This window comes from Zea mays, chromosome 3, assembly GCF_902167145.1.
Source record: "Zea mays cultivar B73 chromosome 3, Zm-B73-REFERENCE-NAM-5.0, whole genome shotgun sequence".
Lineage (NCBI taxonomy): Eukaryota > Viridiplantae > Streptophyta > Magnoliopsida > Poales > Poaceae > Zea > Zea mays.
Window position 1 is genome coordinate 189,217,744 of NC_050098.1, and position 22,530 is coordinate 189,240,273.

A 22,530-nucleotide genomic window follows, 5' to 3' on the forward strand; every position below is an offset into this window, starting at 1 on the left:
GGCAACTTTATTCGGGTCTCATACCCATCTCTCTCGATGTGATTTCTATCACATTACGTGGTAGTCCCTTGGTAAAAGGATCTGCCAGATTTTTATCTGTTGAAATATAAGTCACACTTATAACTCCGGAGTTTCTCAACTTTCTGACAGACTTCAATCGTCTTTTGACATGTCTTGATGACTTTCCATTATCCTTAGAACTCGTCACTTTAGCAATCACTGTCTGATTGTCACAGTTCATAAGGATAGCTGGTATTGGTTTCTCAACCACCGGCAAGTCCATCAAGAGTTCACGCAACCATTCTGCCTCAACGGTTGCTGTGTCAAGTGCAGCTAGCTCGGCTTCCATGGTTGACCTCGTCAAAATGGTCTGCTTGCATGACCTCCATGATACCGCACCTCCACCAATAGTAAAGACATAACCACTGGTGGCATAAAGCTCGTCTGCATCAGATATCCAGTTCGAATCACTATATCCTTCAAGTACTGCATGCTGACCAGAATAGTGAATTCCATAACTCATTGTACCTTGCAGGTAGCGCATAACCCGCTCAAGTGCATGCCAATGATCAGTCCCGGGGTTTGACATGAACCTACTCAATTTGCTCACAGCAAACGAGATATCGGGCCTTGTTGCACCAGCAAGATACATGAGTGAACCGACAATCTGAGAGTATCTCAATTGGTCTAAACCAATTCTCTTGTTCTTTCGCAGTGTCACACTGGGATCATAAGGAGTTGGAGAAGGTTTGCACTCAGAGAAGCCAAATCGCTTCAAAACCTTTTCAACATAGTGAGATTGCGAGAGAGTAATCCCACCATCTGCCTTAATCAGCTTGATGTTTAGAATCACATCAGCTTCTCCCAGATCTTTCATATCAAAACTCTTTGATAGAAAAGACTTGACTTCATTGATCACATCAATGTTTGTGCCAAATATCAATATATCATCAACATATAAGCACAATATAACTCCTTCGCCCCCACCACAGCGATAATATACACACCTGTCTGCCTCATTAATGGCAAAGCCTGCAGACGTTAGAGTAGTGTCAAACTTCTCATGCCACTGCTTTGGTGCTTGCTTCAGACCATACAAAGATTTCAATAACTTGCACACCTTGCTTTCTTGACCCTTTACTACAAATCCATCAGGCTGTTCCATATAGATTTCCTCGTCCAGCTCTCCATTAAGAAAAGCTGTCTTTACATCCATCTGATGAACAAGGAGACCATACGAGGCAGCCAAAGAAAGTAGTACTCGAATAGTGGTCATTCTAGCAACAGGTGAGTAAGTATCAAAGAAGTCTTCTCCTTCTTTCTGAGTATAGCCTTTAGCCACAAGCCTAGCCTTGTACTTTTCAATTGTACCATCAGGCTTGAGCTTCTTTTTAAACACCCACTTACAACCCACGGGTTTGCATCCATAGGGTCGATCAGTGACTTCCCACGTACCATTTGAAAGAATAGAGTCCATCTCATTATGAACTGCTTCTTTCCAATCATCTGCATCTGGAGATGCAAATGCTTCTGCAATGGTAGTAGGAGTATCGTCCACAAGGTACACAATGAAATCATTACCAAAGGATTTTTCAACCCTTTGTCTCTTGCTCCTTTTAGGAGCATCATTGTCATCCTCCTCTAGGACAATTTCATGTGGCTGTTCAAAACTCTCAATAGGTGTATTATGTTCAGGAATTATCTCAGAAGAGTATCTAGAATTGCTATGAATGTCTTTCATTGGAAATATATGCTCAAAGAAAGTAGCATCACGTGATTCCATAATAGTATCAACATACACATCAGGAACTTCAGATTTAACTACTAAAAATCTATATGCTATGCTACACGAAGCATATCCAAGAAAGACACAATCCACTGTCCTTGGACCAAGCTTGCGCTTTTTATTAATTGGTACATTGACTTTCGCCATGCACCCCCAAGTGCGCAAGTATGAAAGTGATGGTTTTCTCCCAACCCACTTCTCATAAGGGGTTTTCTCTTCTTTGCCCATAGGAATTCTATTCAGAACATGACATGAAGTCAGGACTGCCTCCCCCCACCATGCCTTAGATAAACCACAAGTGTCTAACATGGCATTCACCAGGTCAGTCAACGTACGGTTTTTCCTTTCAGCAATCCCGTTTGACTCGGGTGAATAGGGAGGAGTCCTCTCATGAATAATGCCATGTTCTGCACAGAAATCATCAAAGACTTTGGGAAAGAACTCGCCACCACGATCTGATCTAAGACGTTTGATCTTTCTCTCTAGTTGGTTTTCAACCTCAGCCTTATAGATTTTAAAGTAGTCTAAAGCCTCATCTTTAGTTTTTAGCAAGTATACATAGCAAAATCTAGACGCATCATCAATCAATGTCATAAAGTATCTCTTACCACCTTTTGTCAACACACCATTCATCTCACAAAGATCAGAATGTATGAGTTCTAGTGGTGCCAGGTGTCTCTCCTCAGCAGCCTTATGAGGCTTTCGAGGTTGCTTCGACTGCACACAACTATGGCACTTAGAACCTTTGACTATGGTGATATTCGGAATTAAACTCATGGTTGCAAGCCGAGACATAGAGCCAAAATTAATATGACACAAACGAGAATGCCAAATACTCGCAAGATCATCAACATTAGCACAAATATGGTTCACAGACTTATTATTGAAATCTAACAAAGAAAAGCGGAACAAGCCTCCGCAATCATAGCCTTTACCAATAAATTGTCCAGACTTGGACACAACTAATTTATTGGACTCTAAAACTACCTTGAACCCATCTCTACATAGAAGGGTTCCGCTAACGAGATTCTTGTGTATAGAAGGGACATGATGTACGTTCTTCAGCTGCACGATCTTTCCCGAAGTAAACTTCAGATCCACCGTGCCAGTGCCATGAACAGAAGCATGTGACCCATTCCCCATTAGCACGGAAGAATCCCGGGCGCCCTGATAAGAAGAGAACAAGTTGATGTCAGAACACACATGAACATTAGCACCAGTATCAAGCCACCAGCTAGGTGATTGAAATACTGAGAAGATGAAAGGTAAATTACCATACCCTTTGTCTTCCTCATTGCTAGCGACCACTGTGTTGACATTGCCCTTTTTGCCACGGCGATCCGCTCGATCGGGACAATCCTTGGCAAAATGACCCGCTTCGCCACACGCGAAACATGTCAATTCAGCCTTGTTCTTCTTCTTCTTGAAGTTGGTAGTTTTGTTGGGCTTGTTAGATTTTGGCTTTCCTTTGCCCTTGTTGTGGTTCTTCTGAACCATGTTGGCGCTGGAGTGGCCCTCGCCTCCTTTAGATCCCGTGTCCTTAGCCCGAGCTTTCTCCTCAACATCCAGAGACGCTATCAGATTTTCAACTGATATCTCCTGTCTCTTATGTTTCAGAGCTGTGGCGAAGTTCCTCCATGTAGAAGGCAACTTTGCAATAATGCATCCGGCCACAAATCGGTCAGGAAGGACTATCTTAAGGTGGTCGAGCTCCTTGGCTATACACTGTATTTCATGAGCTTGCTCTACAATAGAGCGATTATCAACCATCTTATAATCATGAAAGCTCTCCATGATATACAGGTCACTGCCAGCATCTGATGCACCATACTTAGTAGTAAGTGCATCCCACAACTGTTTCCCGTCTGTGTACTGCATATTCGCATCAACCAGACGGTCAACAAGGGCGCTAAGAACGGCTCCCGTGAACATAGTATTGGCATGGTCGTACTCTTTCTCCTGTTCAGGAGTCAGTGGACCCTCAGGTCTGCCTTTACTAACATGGAAGACATTCATAGCAGTAAGCCAGAGCGTGGCCTTGACTTGCCATCTCTTAAAGTGCATACCATTAAACTTTTCTGGCTTCAGCGCGTCGGCAAAAGCAGCCATAGAAAAACTAGGAAATTGTCTACAATAAGGTTTTTGGATTGTTGAATAATTAGACAAATTCCAAATTAAATTCCGAATATAAATCATGACCAAATCAGAAGAACTGAAATAAAAGCCAAATCAGATGATGCGTACTGATTAGACTTACTGATTGTTGGCGCGCGCCAGGATCAGCTGGGTCGACGAGGTCAGCAGATCACGAGCAGTCGCGTGAAGACGCTTCCCAAAAACCTTATTCGCCCTCTCCCGGTGCAGGATCTAGAAGACGAAGGGTTCCGGAGACCTGCTCTCCTGATCGCAGATGCACCTCTGCGGTCGGGACGAAGGGAACTAAAAGGCGGCTCAGCTATGAAGAGAGGCGAAAGCGAACTGGGATCTGGGATGAATTGGAGGCTGGCTGCCGGGCTCCTTTTATAGGGCCGAGTCCGCGACCCCCGTGCTTATCCACCCACGAAAATCTCGCAATCAGTTGAGATTTTGTAGCGATCGGTTAGGATAAGCGTAACAGCCAAGAAACCAAAAAATCAAACGGCAAAAGGTAGCCGCGCCCCCGCAAGGCGAGGGGCCGGATTTCGGCGGACCATTCACGCGCATGTCGTGCGCCCGCGCCCTTCGCCCCGCCCCGGCCAGGCCAGGCGAGGCGAGCGAGCGCGCGCGCGCGCGTGTGGCTCTCCACACTCTCTCCTCTCATCCATGACTTGGTGAGTGAGTGTGGCTTCCATATTTAAGTTAGCTCTACTCCACAAGAGCTAGCAATATGGTGCTATTGGTTCCACCTATCCCTTTGCCATCCACTTATATGGGCTTTTGAGATTTTCCTGGGATTTATTTGAATAACTTAATTGGGCCAAGCCCATAAATCCTAACAGAGACTAGATTTTCACTATAAGGTCCCCTACTCAGTTCAACTTAAATGCACATATTTTGATGCTTGTCTTCACAAGTGTGTCCTCACTCTTATTTTGCTCTGAGTCCGCCCCTGCTTATTGTGTTGCAGTTCAACCATTAGCGGCCATTGCATTAGCAAGCGAAGCTAGCACAACCACGCTCCCACGGAAACACACACACAGTTTCCATATTCGAAAGCACAGACATGCATGCTAGTAACTACTCGATCTACTACACTAGAGACGCTTAATAACACGTCGGAATGCTATTGAGTTGCACACCGCACCGGAGGGCGATAGGATTGCATGCCGAGCTTCGGTCCCAGGACGAGCTGGTGGAAACGGAGCACGCAACAATGCGTGGACGGCGACACGTGTACAGTGTAGTCAGACGGATCCAACATGTCAAACAGTGTCCGGCACCGAGGTCGCGTGGTGATTTGGATTTTTTGGGTGGAGTATAAAATAAACGTTAAATAGCCTGAAACAAAAGTATGATTAAGTCTATGACTTGTCAATTTAAGTTTAAAACTTTATTAACATATGTTGCGGTGAGTACTTTGATAGCATTTACGTTAAAAATTAGCTCTTAACAAAAGTATTGGTTATTAGACGTACGTAGGGTAGGATACAATACAATCGTTTGAAAGAGCACATATCAGTGTATAGTGGAAAAGCACATTGAGGAGTACAATAATTCAGAACCTTTCCTAGATAAATTTCCACCAGCTATGTTTACCGCTGTTATTTGATAGTAGCTAAATTGAAGCAGGTACAAGTTGTCGAATGGTTAAAAACTATGCAAGCAACAAATATGTGTCACAATATTTTTAAAATAGAATAGTTGGGATGGCCGAGTTGGTCTAAGGCGCCAGATTAAGGTTCTGGTCCGAAAGGGCGTGGGTTCAAATCCCACTCTCAACAACATTTTATTTTTAATCTCAACTTTTTTTTGTCACTGCATATAACAAATCCGTTTTTAAATGCTCTCTCCATACAAATCCGTTGTATTTTATATCATTTCTCTCACTCCATGCAACAAAATCTATATTTCAGATTTTTTAATCTTTTTTGTCTCTCTCCTTACAACACTATTTTTCTCTCACCCTAAACAACACATCTGCATTATAGATTCTTATGTTTCTCTCTCCGTACAATGCAACACTTTTTCCCTCAGTCATACGACAAATCCGTTGTTTTTTAAATCCTTTCTCTCTCTCACTCCATACAACAAAATATCAAGATCCATGTTTCAGTTTTTTATCTTTTTTGTCTCTCTCTCCATACAATACTATTTTTCTCTCACCCCATACAACAAATCTGTTGTTATTAAAACTTTCTCTCTCTCTCACTCCATACAACAAATCTGTCTTTTAGATTTTTATCTTTCTCCCTCTCCATAAAACACTTCCTTTTCTCACCCCGCCTATACAAAATTCCGGTTTTTTTCTTCTAAAATCCTTTTTTTCTCTCCCTCCACACAAAAAATCCGTTTTGTCTCTTGTATAATGTGTTACTTTTTCTCCCAACCTTATTTTTAGTTTTTTCTCGCTCCATGCAAAAAACATGTTCTCTCTTATATATTATGCTATTTTTTATCCTACCAAGAAAAAAAATCTATTTTCAGTGGAAGAGTGTATGGTTTGTGTGGCGAATGGTAGATGGTGACAAGCTAGTGTGTTATTTCATGCTTGCTAGTAGCTACCTATAGCAAGCAGGCTCGGACCCTTTAATTAAGCCTTGTTCTGGTGAGAGATCGAGTCAAGTTTTGCAGGCCCACGCAGCTCATTTGCATGCTTGCTAGTAGCATATGAACTCCTTGCTGAACACTCTTATATACTTACTAGGTGGATGCCCGTGCGTTTCTACGGAGTCAACATGTAATGATAAGATACGTTGAGATGTAGAAGCACTATAATAAAATGTATTGATAAAATACATTGCTGGAACTTAGGAACTCAATGGTATCTGGGGTTCACTTGATGACATAAATTTTTATCCATAATCATCTCATGTTGTTAATGATCAGTAATGTGAGCAATAGGATCTGTATTGAAGGTAAAAAATGTTTCTATCAAGGCATACACATCCTATGTAATTATAGCTGTCAAAAAAGAGTACAATTTAATCTCATTAGTTATATGATTGAAAAACAAGAGGCAGACTAATCTTTTATTGTGTAGATTCAAAAAAAATTGTGTAAACGAATGCCTGAAAGAAATATAAACTAAGCTCATAAAGCATAGGAAGAACCATTCTTTGAGGGGTAGCAACAAGGGGAACTAAATTCTGGATCTGAGCAGTTGTGAAAATACAATATTGAGAACTTGGGGGTGCGGCGGGAGGTTGAGAGCTCAAAGCTATCACTTCAATTCGGGAGACACAAACACACTTATGGTGTAGCGTTAGCTGCTGCTCACTTTTGCCTAAGGGGGTGCGGGATCGAATTCCCTCGCATCCTGCTTTTTTAGTTTTTGGCTGGGCATGGGACGTCTGCGCGGGAGGCAGAATGGAGAGGTAGCCTACCCCTTAGGTTCTTCATAGTAGTATAGCTCTGGCCTTGACAAACAAACATTGTGGTCAGAATCATCTGTTATGGATTCCTGAAAAAAGAATCATCTGTTGTGAATAAATTATGATATAGTGATGCTTGGCAGCTTCACAAGAAGGTCGAAAACAAGTCAAGGACCTAAACCAGGATAGCATATTAATATTGAACCAAATGTGAAATCTAATTACATAATCATACTTTCAATAACCAATCAAACTATAAAATTGGAGGAATCTTGGTGTGTACATTATGCACATGACACATACAGGTAGTTTTATCCCAAAAAAAATGAAAAGACAACATCTGCAGCTACCTCCGGTTGGGCTCAGGAAATGTCTCGGATATAGCTGAACACAACATTTATCCTAGCATCCTTAGTCTCTAGGCCTAAGTAGAGATGGCAATGGGTACCCGAAACCCGAATACCCGACCGGTTTACCCGATATGAAGGCGGGTACGGGATGATTTCTCTACCCGCGGGTATGTTAATGGATAAAAACCTCTACCCGTTGGGTAGACGGGTACGGATACGGGTTGGAACTACCCATACCCGTCTACCCATGGGTAAAATATACCCGCATCAATACAACTATAACCATCTAATAGAGCCCATCTTAACTAAAATAAAACCCTTCTCTAGCTATCATTTGTCTAGATACCAAGTCATGTAATCATATGATTTGTTATATGTGAAGTTGAAGTTGTGTTTATATGTTTATTTAATATTTTGAGTGATTGATATATTGGAATTTAAGTCTTTTCTAGCGGGTACGGGTTACCCGACGGATAAAAATACCCGCGCGGGTACGGGTATGGGTAAGATTTTATACCCGCGAGTATATATGGGTAACCCGACGGGTAGAAATTTTTTTGATGGGTACGGGTATGGAATGGTACTACCCGACGGGTATGTACCCGTTGCCATCCCTAGGCCTAAGCAAGTCAAACAAGGTACGAACAGTAAACCACACAGTAAACATTGAAAGAAACTGAATGCATGAATAGTCATGGGCTCTTGGATACATACATAATAATCATCTGAATTATTAAGATGCAACACCACTACTAAAGTTTTACTCAAACAAATTTCATAAGCCTTAGATGAACCCAACATGATCCACCAACAAAGAGAAATTCTTATGTGCAAATTCTGCTAGTTATATTTGGCTAGCGACCGGATACCCAAGTCCTACAAATATGTGTGATGCTGGACGACCACACCTGTGTTGGGTTCCAAACGACATCCGGTGTGTACCAAACAAATTTGATGCTTCCATCAGCCACACCCAAGTTGGACTCTGAAGAGATCTGCCTTATGATCTCTATGTTTATACCCAAAAAACACACATAGTGCTCCCTTTATCATTAATTTTTATGAATTACAGGTGTGGTATTTTGTATGAACTACTCCCTGCAGTCACAAGAGCACTGTTTTGACATGAACTTTGAGTGCTTATTTCTACTGCAGTATGTTTACAAACCATAGCAAAATATATATTAAGAATTTTTAGACAAACATACATGCACCCTACCAAATGTTTAACCTTAACAAGCACAAAGTAATTGATTACTAAAGTTTTTTTAGGCTGACCGCAAACAACCAAATCATCACTTGTATGGCTGTTTACCTCTTTACAGTACAAAACAAGATAATTCCTATACAATCAGCAGCCACAACACACCATCCATAAGGAGTTTTAAGGCATATAATACTCGCATCACATCACAAAACATATAAATAATCAAGTATAAATGACTTAAAATTAATTATAAACTTATAATACTTGCGAAATGCTTTCAATAATGTTGTCCAGCAAGAACCAGGAGCATAGGGTGATGGCAGCTCTCATAGAGCATGTCGAAGAGGCATCCCAAACAATACAGTTAGTGAGAAACAATCATCAATTATTCATGATATATAGAGCATCAAAAAATATGAAACTGCAATTGTATGGGTACCTTTACACAGTCACCAACACTATGAGCATCTTCATCTGCTGGAAACTCGGTCCTTCCTGGTAAGGAATTGAAATGATACGTAGACTAATCAACTAAATGAGGCCATACTAACACAAGAATGGAGTTAAAAAAATATAACCTGAGTTCTTAGCATCACTGTCAGAATTGGTAGGATCTTCCTGTACATGAAGTGCAAAGTCCTACAAAATTGTGTGAAGCTGGAGACCCACAGGCTATATTTTTTCTTGTATGATATATAAAAACCATAGCAACACACGTGCATCTACTTGTATGATTTTTTTGTAAATATGCATCAAGGGCATGTTACATTGGTACATGCGAGAGTGGACTCAAGGATGGGCATGGTATGTTTTATTAACTAAAAAGTAAAATGCCTTGTAATATCAACCATGAAGTAAAATGCCTTGTAACCTTGAAGTGTCTAAGTGTGTAACAGACCACGATGTTTCAAGTACCCTCGGCAAAACAATTTGTCACAAGATTCATCTAGCTTACTCTTGGCAACTGGTGTAGAGGCCAAGCTAATGGAGGTTGATAAAGTATTGGTCTATGGAAGAGAATATGTACAGGGAATACTTATCTCGGAGAAGCCAAAATACAATATAGTTGTTGCCTGTGACCGAATGGCCAAAACACCTCATGTCAAAATGGCCAAAACACTACATGATAGAATGGCAAAAACACTCTGTGTGATAAGTAATATTAGCAAGCACCAGAGCCATAAGGAGTACCTTGATCAATTCCACAACCATGACAGTCTTATTGATAGCCCTCCCCATGGCCTTGAATACAACCTCATCAGAACCTTTGGCAAAATGTTTTGTATCCAGTTATTCCAACTGTGCAAGCTGCAAAATCTAATCACGAGTAAGTTCAAAAGGCATGGTAAAAAAGGTAGCAAAAATAGATGTAATGAAAGCTTTGCTTAAATGTTTTAACTCCAAAAAAAAGGTTCACAACATGAACATGATCGGTTGGCAAAAAATGATCACTGTAACTTTATACCCATCTCAAAGACTATCTCCACAGTGAACGAAGTACATAAAATGGCAAAAGTAAGCAACAAAATATGTCAATAAATTGTTGCAAGTGTATGAGGCAAAATGATGTCTGTCAAGATCGAATGACCTCCACCTGAGATGTTTCATTTGAAAGGGATGGCAAAACATATCCGACCAATCGTTTCCCAACATGCAAATCATACACTGCTTAACTCAATTGTGTTAAGAATATAAATACAACAACACATTTATGAGAATTAATATATGTATGTTCATTCATTGATTTATTCATATGCAAAACCTAAAAACAGCCAACAACATTAATTAATCTTGTAATCTTCTGCACTAACCACTTTGCCCCTTGTTGCACTATACGGGGACCTCCTCTAATGCACATGCTGACATCTGTTTGCTTCTAGACATCCTCCAAGATTCAGTTTCTCATTTTGCCTTTCCATAAAATACACTCAAATCATTGGTTATGATCCTTTGTCATCTGCGACCGCAAGAAGTTATAGCAGAGCTACAGAGGAGGCTGCCAGGAGCACCAATGGGTCAATGGATGTGTCTGTCGGATCAAGAGCTCGACACTTGACTGATGTGGATGGTGACTTGTGGGATCTGGTCAGGAGGGATCTCCAACTAAAGGCCACCTTCTTGTACATTGACCTGAACCGTTGCAGGCAATCAAACATTGATTACACATCTTCGCAGGTGCCATTTAGGATAACTGCAACAGGATGGGTCCAAGAATTCAACAATACTGCTAGAATTGTGAAGAAGATAAAGCTCACAGGCACACCATGCAAGATATTTAAGAAGACTGCACTAATCAAGGGAATGTTCACATCCGATTTAGAGGTTGCTAGGTTTGAAGGTGCTTCCATTCGGACTGTAAGTGGAATCCGAGGACAGGTTAAAAAGGTAATGAGTAAATACCATGCCTTGATAGTTTATCATGGTTAAATGTAACTGTTAAACTGTAAGCATGCAAATAGTTTCTTGTTCATTACAGGCAGCAAAGATTGAGCCAAGAGATATGTTGAAGAGAAAAGGGGAAAATACAGAAGGAATCGCAAGATGTACATTTGAGGACAGAATTCTTATGAGTGACATTGTTTTCCTGCGTGCCTAGGTCAACGTTGAAGTTCCTACGTACTCTAACCCTGTGACCGCTGCTCTGCAACCTAGATAGCAGACCTGGCAAGGCATGAGAACAACTGCTGAGTTGCGGAAGGCACACAATATCCCTACCCCACACAACAAGGATTCAGTTTACAAGGTTCTGAGCCTTCAACAGTTTCCTCATAACATTATTGCATGACTGTTGCCTCTCACATGATATTATCTCCCACTTCGCAGCCTATCGAGCGGAAACCACGCAAGTTCAATCCCGTCGAGATCCCCGCAAAGTTGCAACAATTACTTCCTTTTAAATCTAAGCCTAAGGACACAACGAAGCAGAAGAAAGCATCAATTGAAAACAGGGTGCCTGTAATCATGCAACAGTTACTTCCGTTTGGCAAAATGTTTTGTATCCAGGCATTGTACATAGATTTTTAGTAACAATCATGCCTTTTATATTTTAAGTGAGGAAATTTGCTCTGCCCCTGGTTCTTAACTGCATCTGATTCTTTCTTGTTTGCAAACAAGAATCTTTCTGGTTTGAGATCCCTGTGCATCACTCTAGGCCTATGTCACTTCTGCATTGCACAAGTTAACTCATCATCCTGATTATGAATGGGTTAAATACTGGAGAGAGGCTAAAATGCAATGGAGTTTAATAAAAGAGATGGTTCAATTTTAGGAAATGAAAAGAGCATTTTTAAGGAAAATCTGTAAGCTTCAAATAAATGTTGCCTTCTTCACCTAGAACTCATACTTGTGGGAACAAATTAAGAATGCAACAAGTTATGATATCTAAAAGAAGCACAACTGCTACAATAGGATATATAGTAGCAGCAGCTGTAATTAGGATATTACAGATAGTTAGTATAACTCCCCTTGAGACATTCATGTCTTAATAAATATTCCAAACCAGCTTGCAATAGGCTAGTAACATTGCCATGAAATTTGATTGCATGGAAGATGCTTGCGCCAAGTAGTAATACCTGGTCTTAATCAGAGGCAGTTGTATGTCTGTAGAATTATCTTAGCATCACAATGTTTTCACAATCTTGGTTCAGTACTGAACATGGAATATGGTGGCATGCTTTAATTTGTAATAAAGCCATTGAGCTAGCAACTCTATCAGATACTGTGTCAATGCCATTGAGCTCCATAATAGTATATTTACTCCTTCCACGATAAGAACAAATCAGTGAGAGCAACCATAGTGCAACAGTTTCTTCAGAAACATTTCCAAGTTCAGGCACACTTAAAACATGTGGGATATGCCAATTGGAAGAATAATTTGAGTGAGTCAAAATTCAGTTAGAACTCTAGGATCATATCACCCCTCCCTCGCCCCAAAAAAATAAGGCAAGCATGGCAGTGTCTAGGCACTAAATAACATAACACGTTCTAATGCAGTGATATACTGAAAGTCGCCTAGAGGGGGGTGAATAGGGCGAATCTGAAATTTACAAACTTTAAGCACAACTACAAGCCGATGTTATCGTTAGAATTAAATTCGAGTCCGAAAGAGAGGGCGAAAACAAATCACAAGCAAATAAGGTGGATGACACGGTGATTTGTTTTACCGAGGTTCGGTTCTTGCAAACCTACTCCCCGTTGAGGTGGTCACAAAGACCGGGTCTCTTTCAACCCTTTCCCTCTCTCAAACGGTCACTTAGACCGAGTGAGCTTCTCTTCTCAATCAAATGGGACACTAAGTCCCCACAAGGACCACCACACAATTGGTGTCTCTTGCCTTGGTTACAATTGAGTTGAACACAAGAAATAAGGAAGAAGAAAAGCAATCCAAGCGCAAGATCTCAAAAGAACACAAGTCTCTCTGTCACGAGTCACTATTTGATTGGAATGATCTTTGGACTTGGGAGAGGATTTGATCTCTTTGATTGTGTCTTGTATTGAATGCTATAGCTCTTGTAAGGTGTTTGAAGGCTGAAAACTTGGATGCAATGAATGGTGGGTGGTTGGGGGTATTTATAGCCCCAACCACCAAACTAGCCGTTTGGTGGAGGCTGCTGTCGCATGGCGCACCGGACAGTCCGGTGCGCCACCGGACACTGTCCGATGCGCCAGCCACGTCACCCGACCATTATGGTTCGACCGTTGGAGCTTCTGTCTTCTGGGCCACCGGACAGTCCGGTGGTGCACCGGACATGTCCTATAGACTGTCCGGTGCACCGTCTGGCACGTGCTCTGACTTCTGCGCGCGCTGTCGCGCACTGTAGCGCATTTAATGTCTTCTGCAGACGACCGTTGGCGCGAAGTAGTCGTTGCTCCGCTGGCACACCGGACAGTCTGGTGCTACACCGGACAAACCGGTGAATTATAGCGGAGCGGCTTCCCAGAATTCCCGAAGGTGAGCAATTCAGAGTTGAGTTCCCTGGTGCACCGGACACTGTCCGGTGGCACACCGGACAGTCCGGTGCGCCAGACCAGGGCACACTTCGGCAGTCTTTTGCTCTCTTAGTTTGAACCCTTTCTTGGTCCTTTTATTGGTTTGTTGTGAACCTTTGGCACCTGTAAAACTTATAATCTAGAGCAACCTAGTTAGTCCAATGATTTATGTTGGGCAATTCAACCACCAAAATCAATTAGGAAAAGGTGTAAGCCTATTTCCCTTTTAATCTCCCCCTTTTTGGTGATTGATGCCAACACAAACCAAAGCAAATATAAAAGTGCAGAATTGAACTAGTTTGCATAATGTAAGTGCAAATGTTGCTTGGAATGAAACCAATAATTATTTCTACTAGATATGCATGGATGGCTTTCTTCTTATTTAACATTTTGGACCACACTTGCACCACTTGTTTTGTTTTTGCAAACTCTTTTGGAAATTCCTTTTCGAAGTCTTTTGCAAATAGTCAAAGGTATATGGATAAGATTTTGAGAAGCATTTTTAAGATTTGAAATTTTCTCCCCCTGTTTCAAATGCTTTTCCTTTGACTAAACAAAACTCCCCCTTAATGAAATTCTCCTCTTAGTGTTCAAGAGGGTTTTAGATATAAATTTTGAAGAGGGTATACCAATTCTAAATTATATCAACAATAAGATACCAATTTGAAAACACTACTTTAAATACAAATTGAAAGAAATTGGTGGTGGTGCGGTCCTTTTGCTTTGCGCTAATACTTTCTCCCCCTTTGGCATGAATCGCCAAAAACGGAGTCATTAGAGCCCTTCTAACTACTTTCTCCCCCTATGGTAAATAGCATATGAGTGAAGATTATACCAAAGTTGGAGAGTGGTGTGGAGCGACGACGAAGGATGAATAATTCGATGGAGTGGAGTGGAAGCCTTTTCTTCGCCGAAGACTCCATTTCCCTTTCAATCTATGACTTAGCTTGAAATACACTTGAGAACCACATTATTCATAGAAAAGAAAGAGATATGATCAAAGGTATATAAATGAGCTATGTGTGCAAAATATCAATCAAAATTCCTAGAATCAAGAATATTTAGCTCATGCCTAAGTTTGGTAAATGTTTGCTCATCTAATGGCTTGGTAAAGATATCGGCTAATTGTTCTTTGGTGTTAACATATGCAATCTCGATATCCCCCTTTTGTTGGTGATCCCTTAGAAAGTGATACCGAATGGCTATGTGTTTAGTGCGGCTATGCTCAACGGGATTATCCGCCATGCGGATTGCACTCTCATTATCACATAGAAGAGGAACTTTGGTTAATTTGTAACCATAGTCCCTGAGGGTTTGCCTCATCCAAAGCAATTGAGCGCAACAATGGCATGTGGCAATATACTCGGCTTCAGCGGTAGAAAGAGCTACAGAATTTTGCTTCTTTGAAGCCCAAGACACCAGAGATCTTCCTAAGAACTGGCAAGTCCCTGATGTGCTCTTTCTATTAATTTTACACCCTGCCCAATCAGCATCGGAATATCCAATTAAATCAAATGTGGATCCCCTGGGGTACCAAAGGCCAAACTTAGGAGTATAAACTAAATATCTCAAGATTCGTTTCACGGCCCTAAGGTGAACTTCCTTAGGATCGGCTTGGAATCTTGCACACATGCATACAGAAAGCATAATATTTGGTCGAGATGCACATAGGTAGAGTAAAGATCCTATCATCGACCGATATACCTTTTGATCTACGGATTTACCTCCCGTGTCGAGGTCGAGATGCCCATTAGTTCCCATGGGTGTCTTGATGGGCTTGGCATCCTTCATCCCAAACTTTATGAGTATGTCTTGAATGTACTTCGTTTGGCTAATGAAGGTGCCCTCTTGGAGTTGCTTCACTTGAAATCCTAAGAAATACTTCAACTCCCCCATCATTGACATCTCGAATTTTTGAGTCATGATCCTACTAAACTCTTCACATGTAGATTCGTTAGTAGACCCAAATATGATATCATCAACATAAATTTGGCATACAAACAAATCATCTGCAAGTGTTTTAGTAAAGAGAGTAGGATCGGCTTTTCCGACTTTGAAGCCATTAGCGATAAAAAAATCTTTTAGGCATTCATACCATGCTCTTTGGGCTTGCTTGGGCCCATAAAGCGCCTTAGAGAGTTTATAAACATGGTTAGGGTACTCACTATCTTCAAAGCCGGGAGGTTGCTCAACATAGACCTCTTCCTTGATTGGTCCATTGAGGAATGCACTTTTCACGTCCATTTGGTAAAGCTTAAAGCCATGGTAAGTAGCATAGGCAAGTAAAATGTGAATTGACTCAAGCCTAGCTACGGGTGCATAGGTTTCACCGAAATCCAAACCTTCGACTTGTGAATATCCCTTGGCCACAAGTCGGGCTTTGTTCCTTGTCACCACACCATGCTCATCTTGCTTGTTGCGGAAGACCCACTTGGTTCCTACAACATTTTGGTTAGGACGTGGAACTAAATGCCATACCTCATTCCTTGTGAAGTTGTTGAGCTCCTCTTGCATCGCCATCACCCAATCCGAATCTTGAAGTGCTTCCTCTACTCTGTGTGGCTCAATAGAGGAAACAAAAGAGTAATGTTCACAAAAATGAGCAACACGAGATCGAGTAGTTACCCCCTTATGAATGTCACCGAGGATGGTGTTCACGGGGTGATCTCGTTGAATTGCTTGGTGGACTCTTGGGTGTGGCGGTCTTGGACCCTCATCATCTTCCTTGTCTTGATCATTAGCATCTCCCCCTTGATCATTGTCCTCCTCTTGATCTTCATCTTCATCATCTTGAGCTTGATCCTCATCTTGAGTTGGTGGAGATGCTTGCATGGAGGAAGATGGTTGATCTTGGGCATGTGGAGGCTCTTCGGATTCCTTAGGACACACATCCCCAATGGACATGTTCCTTAGCGCGACGCACAGAGCCTCTTCATCATCTAGCTCATCAAGATCAACTTGCTCTACTTGAGAGCCGTTAGTCTCATCAAACACAATGTCACAAGAAACTTCAACTAGTCAAGTGGACTTGTTAAAGACTCTATATGCCCTTGTGTTTGAATCATATCCTAGTAAAAAGCCTTCTACAGCCTTAGGAACAAATTTAGATTTTCTACCTCTTTTGACAAGAATAAAGCATTTGCTACCAAAGACTCTAAAATATGAAACATTGGGCTTTTTACCGGTTAGGAGTTCATAAGATGTCTTCTTGAGGATTCGGTGAATATATAATCGGTTGATGGCGTAGCAAGCGGCGTTGACCGCCTCGGCCCAAAACCGATCTGAAGTTTTGTACTCATCAAGCATGGTCCTTGCCATGTCCAATAGAGTTCTATTCTTCCTCTCTACTACACCATTTTGTTGTGGTGTGTAGGGAGAAGAGAACTCATGCTTGATGTCCTCCTCCTCAAGGAAGCCTTCAATTTGAGAGTTCTTGAACTCCGTCCCGTTGTCGCTTCTAATTTTCTTGATCCTTAAGCCGAACTCATTTTGAGCCCGTCTCAAGAATCCTTTTAAGGTCTCTTGGGTTTGAGATTTTTCCTGCAAAAAGAACACCCAAGTGAAGCGAGAATAATCATCCACAATTACAAGACAATACTTACTCCCACCGATGCTTATGTAAGCGATCGGGCCGAATAGGTCTATGTGGAGTAGCTCGAGCGGCCTGTCGGTCGTCATGATGTTCTTGTGTGGATGATGAACACCAACTTGCTTCCCTGCTTGACATGCGCTACAAACCCTGTCTTTCTAAAAATGAACATTGGTTAGTCCCAAAATGTGCTCTCCCTTTAGAAGCTTATGAAGATTCTTCATCCCAACATGAGCTAGTCGGCGGTGCCAGAGCCAACTCATGTTAGTCTTAGCAATTAAGCAAGTTTCGAGTTCAGCTCTATCAAAATCTACTAAGTATAGCTAACCCTCTAACACTCCCTTAAATGCTACTGAATCATCACTTCTTCTAAAGACAGTAACACCTATATCTATAAAAAGACAGTTGTAGCCCATTTTGCATAATTGAGAAACAGAAAGCAAATTGTAATCTAAAGAATCTACAAGAAAAACATTGGAAATAGAATGGTCAGGAGATATAGCAATTTTACCCAATCCTTTGACCAAACCTTGATTTCCATCCCCGAATGTGATTGCTCTTTGGGGATCTTGTTTTTCTCATAGGAGGAGAACATCTTCTTCTCCCCTGTTATGTGGTTTGTGCACCCGCTATCGATGATCCAACTTGAGCCCCCGGATGCATAAACCTACAAAACAATTTTAGGTCTTGTTCTTAGGTACCCAAACGGTCTTGGGTCCTTTGACATTAGAAACAAGCACCTTGGGTACCCAAACACAAGTCTTTGACCCCTTGTGTTTGCCCCCAACATATTTGGCAACTACTTTGCCTGATTTGTTAGTTAGCACATAAGATGCATCAAAAGTCTTGAATGAAATGTTATGATCATTTGATGCAATAGGAGTTTTCTTCTTAGGCAATTTAGCATGAGTGGATTGCCTAGAACTAGATGCCTCACTCTTATACATAAAAACATGATTAGGGTCGGAGTGAGACTTTATATAATGAATTCTCCTAATTTTGTGCTCGGGATAACTGGCAGGGTACAAAATGTAACCCTCGTTATCCTGAGGCATGGGAGCCTTGCCCTTAACAAAGTTAGATAATCTTTTAGGAGGGGCATTGAGTTTGACATTGCCTCTGTTGGGGGCCTTCGGCTTCCGAAGGTCCTCAAAAACATGATTTAACAATGTTTCTGGAGTAAAGTACATTAACAGGTATCTTCAGGCTCGGATCAGAGCCACAGTATGAAGAAGCACAAAGAACACGAAGGTTGGCGCAGAGCCGAAGCTGTGTGTAGAAGAGCTTCGGGATAACGGCGGAAAAGGAAACCGACTTAAAGATGAAAAACCAGATTAGACCTCAAAGAATTATCATAGAGTTATTGATAAATGTAAAGGGCATTAATGTAATTTTGCATGGGCTACGACCCGTGCCTATAAATAGGTGAACAGTATCCCCGTACTGTTCACGCTGACTTGGCATTCACTTTTGCGCCACACTTGTACTTTCTCTCCTTCAAGCCGAAGGTACATTTGTAATTTATCTTTGTCTACATAAGTAATATAAATAGAAGTATATTAATGATAATGTTTACAGAAATCATACTACCTTCTGTATTTTGTTTGAATATTCTTCATTCTTTACTATAATTATGAAGGTACATCTTTCATGACCTTCGTCCTAAATTCATTATATCCGAAGGGAAATAATGATTAAGAGGACGAAGGGCTTTTGATATTTAACATTTTATGTTGCCTTGTTCTTGATTCATAGCATTTGAGAACAAATCTCCAACATTGGCGCCCACCGTGGGGCTCGAACCCACTTCCATTTTCTGAGTCTTGAACACTTTCGGCAAGCATCACCTTCGTCATGCCGCCGAAAAAAGCTTCAGCGACAGGGGCTGGTACTTTACAGCCGCTGGATCCCAATCAGGACGTCCTTTCTCTTAGAGAGGCCCGAAGCCAGAAGAGGAAAGTTGTTAGTCCAACACCTCCGGAGGATGACTTGGATCAAGAAATCCAAAATCTGGAGATCCTTCAACAACAGGTGCAGCGCAAGAAGGAGAAGATGGCTCGTCTAGCCGATCTTCAGAGACAGATAGACGAAGCTTCTGAAGAGGTTCGCCATCTTGTTCAAGATGATCAGAGCCGAAGGACTCCACGCAGAGAGCTCCATCAGGAAGGCTTCCACAATGAGGACGACTGGTATGAAGATTTCCATCATGGAAACTTTGCTTTTGATGATGCTTCTCCCCTCTCAACAGAATTGCAGGCTACACCATGGCCCCAGTCTTACAAGCCACCCCAGTTACCCATGTATGAAGGTCATACAGACCCGAAGCAATTCTTGATGAGCTACGAGGCAACCATATCTTCGTATGGTGGCAATACTGCAGTCATGGCAAAATCCTTTGTCATGGCCGTCAAGAGTGTTGCTCAGACCTGGTACTCCTCCCTTCGGCCAGGGACAATCACTTCTTGGCAGAAGTTGAAGGATATGTTGATAACTAGCTTCCAAGGGTTTCAGACGAAGCCAGTCACTGCTCAAGCTTTATTTCAGTGTACCCAGGACCACGAAGAATACCTCCAGGCGTACGTCCGAAGGTTTCTGCGTCTGAGGGCACAAGCGCCAACAGTGCCCAATGAAATTGTCATTGAGGCCATGATTAAAGGGCTTCGGCCGGGACCTTCAGCGCAGTACTTTGCCAGGAAGCCACCACAAACATTGGAGAAACTGCTCCAGAAGATGGATGAATACATTCGAGCTGACAATGACTTTCGCCAAAGAAGGGAGGAAGCATTCAGGTTCTCTGAAATGAACAGGGGCTTCGGAGGAAGATTTCACCTGAGGCATGTTAGGTCAATTCATAACTCTGCTCAAACTGACGATCGAGGGAGTCAGCAGCAAAGGCCACAATACTCTTCACAAGCTTCGGGCCAGCAGCAAAGTTCTTTTCGGCCACCAGCGCCAAGGGGCAGAGGCGCCAGGGGCTTCGGGGGAAGGTTTGGAGACCAGCCAAGAAAAATTTATTGCCTATTCTGTGGTGAAGACAAGGGCCATACCACCAGGATGTGCCATGTTACCATCCAGAAACAGAAGGAGATAGCAGAAGCAGCAGCGCAACAAAGTCAGCCGAAGCAGGTCATGCACACTGCTTCGTATCACTCGCCTTATATTCCAGAATACGTAGGCAACCACTCTGCAGCTTCTGTTGCTTCGGCGAGCCAACCCCAAGCATCTTGGCAGCAGCCTCCACCGCCACCGCCGATCCAGCGAGGACAGCAGCTAGAAGGGAGTCAGCACAGTCATCTTCAGCGGGATTTCAGAGAGCAGTCTGAAGCTCGCACAGTCAACAGCACTGTGCCAGAGTCGAAGCATATTTATTGACAAATATCCTACCTCAACAGCAGTTCTTTCACATTTTTACATACAATATTACCTTTTTGTTAATAAGGAACAATTATGAAGAATTTAAATGTCTTTTATTGAATTTCAAATTCCTTGTAATACTTTCGTCTTTTACCATAATAGAAATATGTTTTTTCCATAGGCTTGAGTTGCCGAAGCATACAAATTTATGCTGATTTGAAGGACCTTTCTATTACCAAAAATTTGATCTAACGGACACAGTACAAATTGTTCGATACAGTAAAAAGTCGTTCTTAAAGGAGCGCAGTGTAAGTTTTCTAAACCTACAGCGAAAAATAAACGCTGATTCCGCTGAAAGTAAAAGGCGAAGAAGCTCCTAAGGGAGGCTTACAGCGAAAAATAAACGCTGATTCCGCTGAAAGTAAAAGGCGAAGAAGCTCCTAAGGGAGGCTTACAGCGAAAAATAAACGCTGATTCCGCTGAAAGTAAAAGGCGAAGAAGCTCCTAAGGGAGGCTTACAGCGAAGAGTCAGCGCTGATATAAAAAGAGTGTGTGCTTTATTACAGGGATATGTATCTACGGCACAAATATCATCTTGCATAACATAACATCATCACATCATTTTTGCATAACATAAGCATCATACAGCATAGTGCATCTGGAACAAGAAAGGGATACAATGTTGATCTTCGGAGCATATTTTGGAAAAGAGAAAATCGTGCTAAGGCACAAGACGAATCGAGACGAAGAGTAGCCTCATTGGAGAGGCAACACAAAACTTTTTTATAGCTTCGGAGAATATTTCACGAAGTTTGGATGTTCTTCATCAGAGAAGCAAACAAATCCTTGTGATATAGAAAAGATTTTCTTCACGAAGCATGAAAAGAAGGGAAGGTGTTTTTTCACCGAAGGCTCAAAAAATGGTATGTATGCAAAGTTTCATGCATCGTAAAGAATTAAACTATAAATAAATTATATATTACATTTAAAGTTACAATATATTACACATTTTACGTTTCAAATGTTTCTACAATAGCATTCAATCCTCTTTAAGCACTATCTCTGCAGCTTCATTCAATAGTTGGTTGACAACCTTGTCCATAATGACTTCGACCATTTTTCTAATTTCATCGTCCCCCTTCGGGTGGGGGCCCGGAGATGCCTCAGTAGGTTCTGAGGGAAGAAAAGATACGGCTATATTACTATTACAAACCGCGAACAGAGTCTGGAATTAAAAATTACAGCATGATAAAAACCACTAATTAATACCTATTTGCCCTTCAGGCTCTGTACTTTTCTCGGCAGCTTCCGCTACTTTTCTAGCATCGTGGATGCCTTTTTCACTCCTTTGAATAATTTCTTGCGCCAATTCTCGGCCGCCGTTATCCCAGATATCGGTGAAGAATTTCCCACCGACCATGCTTGCTTCGGGTGAGGGGTCTTTAATGTCTTCAGAGGACAAGGTAGCTTCAGACTGCGCTAAGGATTTTACATGCTCGCAGCCTTTCCTCTCCAAAACAGCTGCAATCCCCCTAGCACCCGAAAAAGCGCAGATGTCACCACGACTATTCAAGATTTCCTCGAAGGCCTCGGCTTCGTGACTGATCCATTCCATTGGACCTTCAGGATTGCCTCTTGAAAAATTCTCTTCACTAGAGAATGCGCCAACGCTGGCGAAGCTAGATTTTATCTTTTTGACGCACTCTATGGATTTAACATAGCATTTCCTCTGGGATGCACGAAGC

The 22,530-nt window shown here is 41.8% G+C and overlaps 1 long non-coding RNA gene and 1 other non-coding gene across 2 annotated transcripts; both read left to right on the forward strand.

The window, feature by feature from the left end:
• The first annotated feature begins 5,625 nt into the window (after positions 1-5,625).
• TRNAL-AAG (transfer RNA leucine (anticodon AAG)) lies at positions 5,626-5,706 on the forward strand. Its single transcript has one exon. It is a non-coding gene; the product is annotated as a tRNA-Leu (tRNA).
• A 5,349-nt stretch (positions 5,707-11,055) lies between these two features.
• Positions 11,056-11,826, forward strand: LOC103651057 (uncharacterized). The gene is made up of 3 exons (XR_564543.3): positions 11,056-11,238; positions 11,330-11,596; positions 11,677-11,826. It is a non-coding gene; the product is annotated as an uncharacterized lncRNA (long non-coding RNA).
• Positions 11,827-22,530: the final 10,704 nt, after the last annotated feature.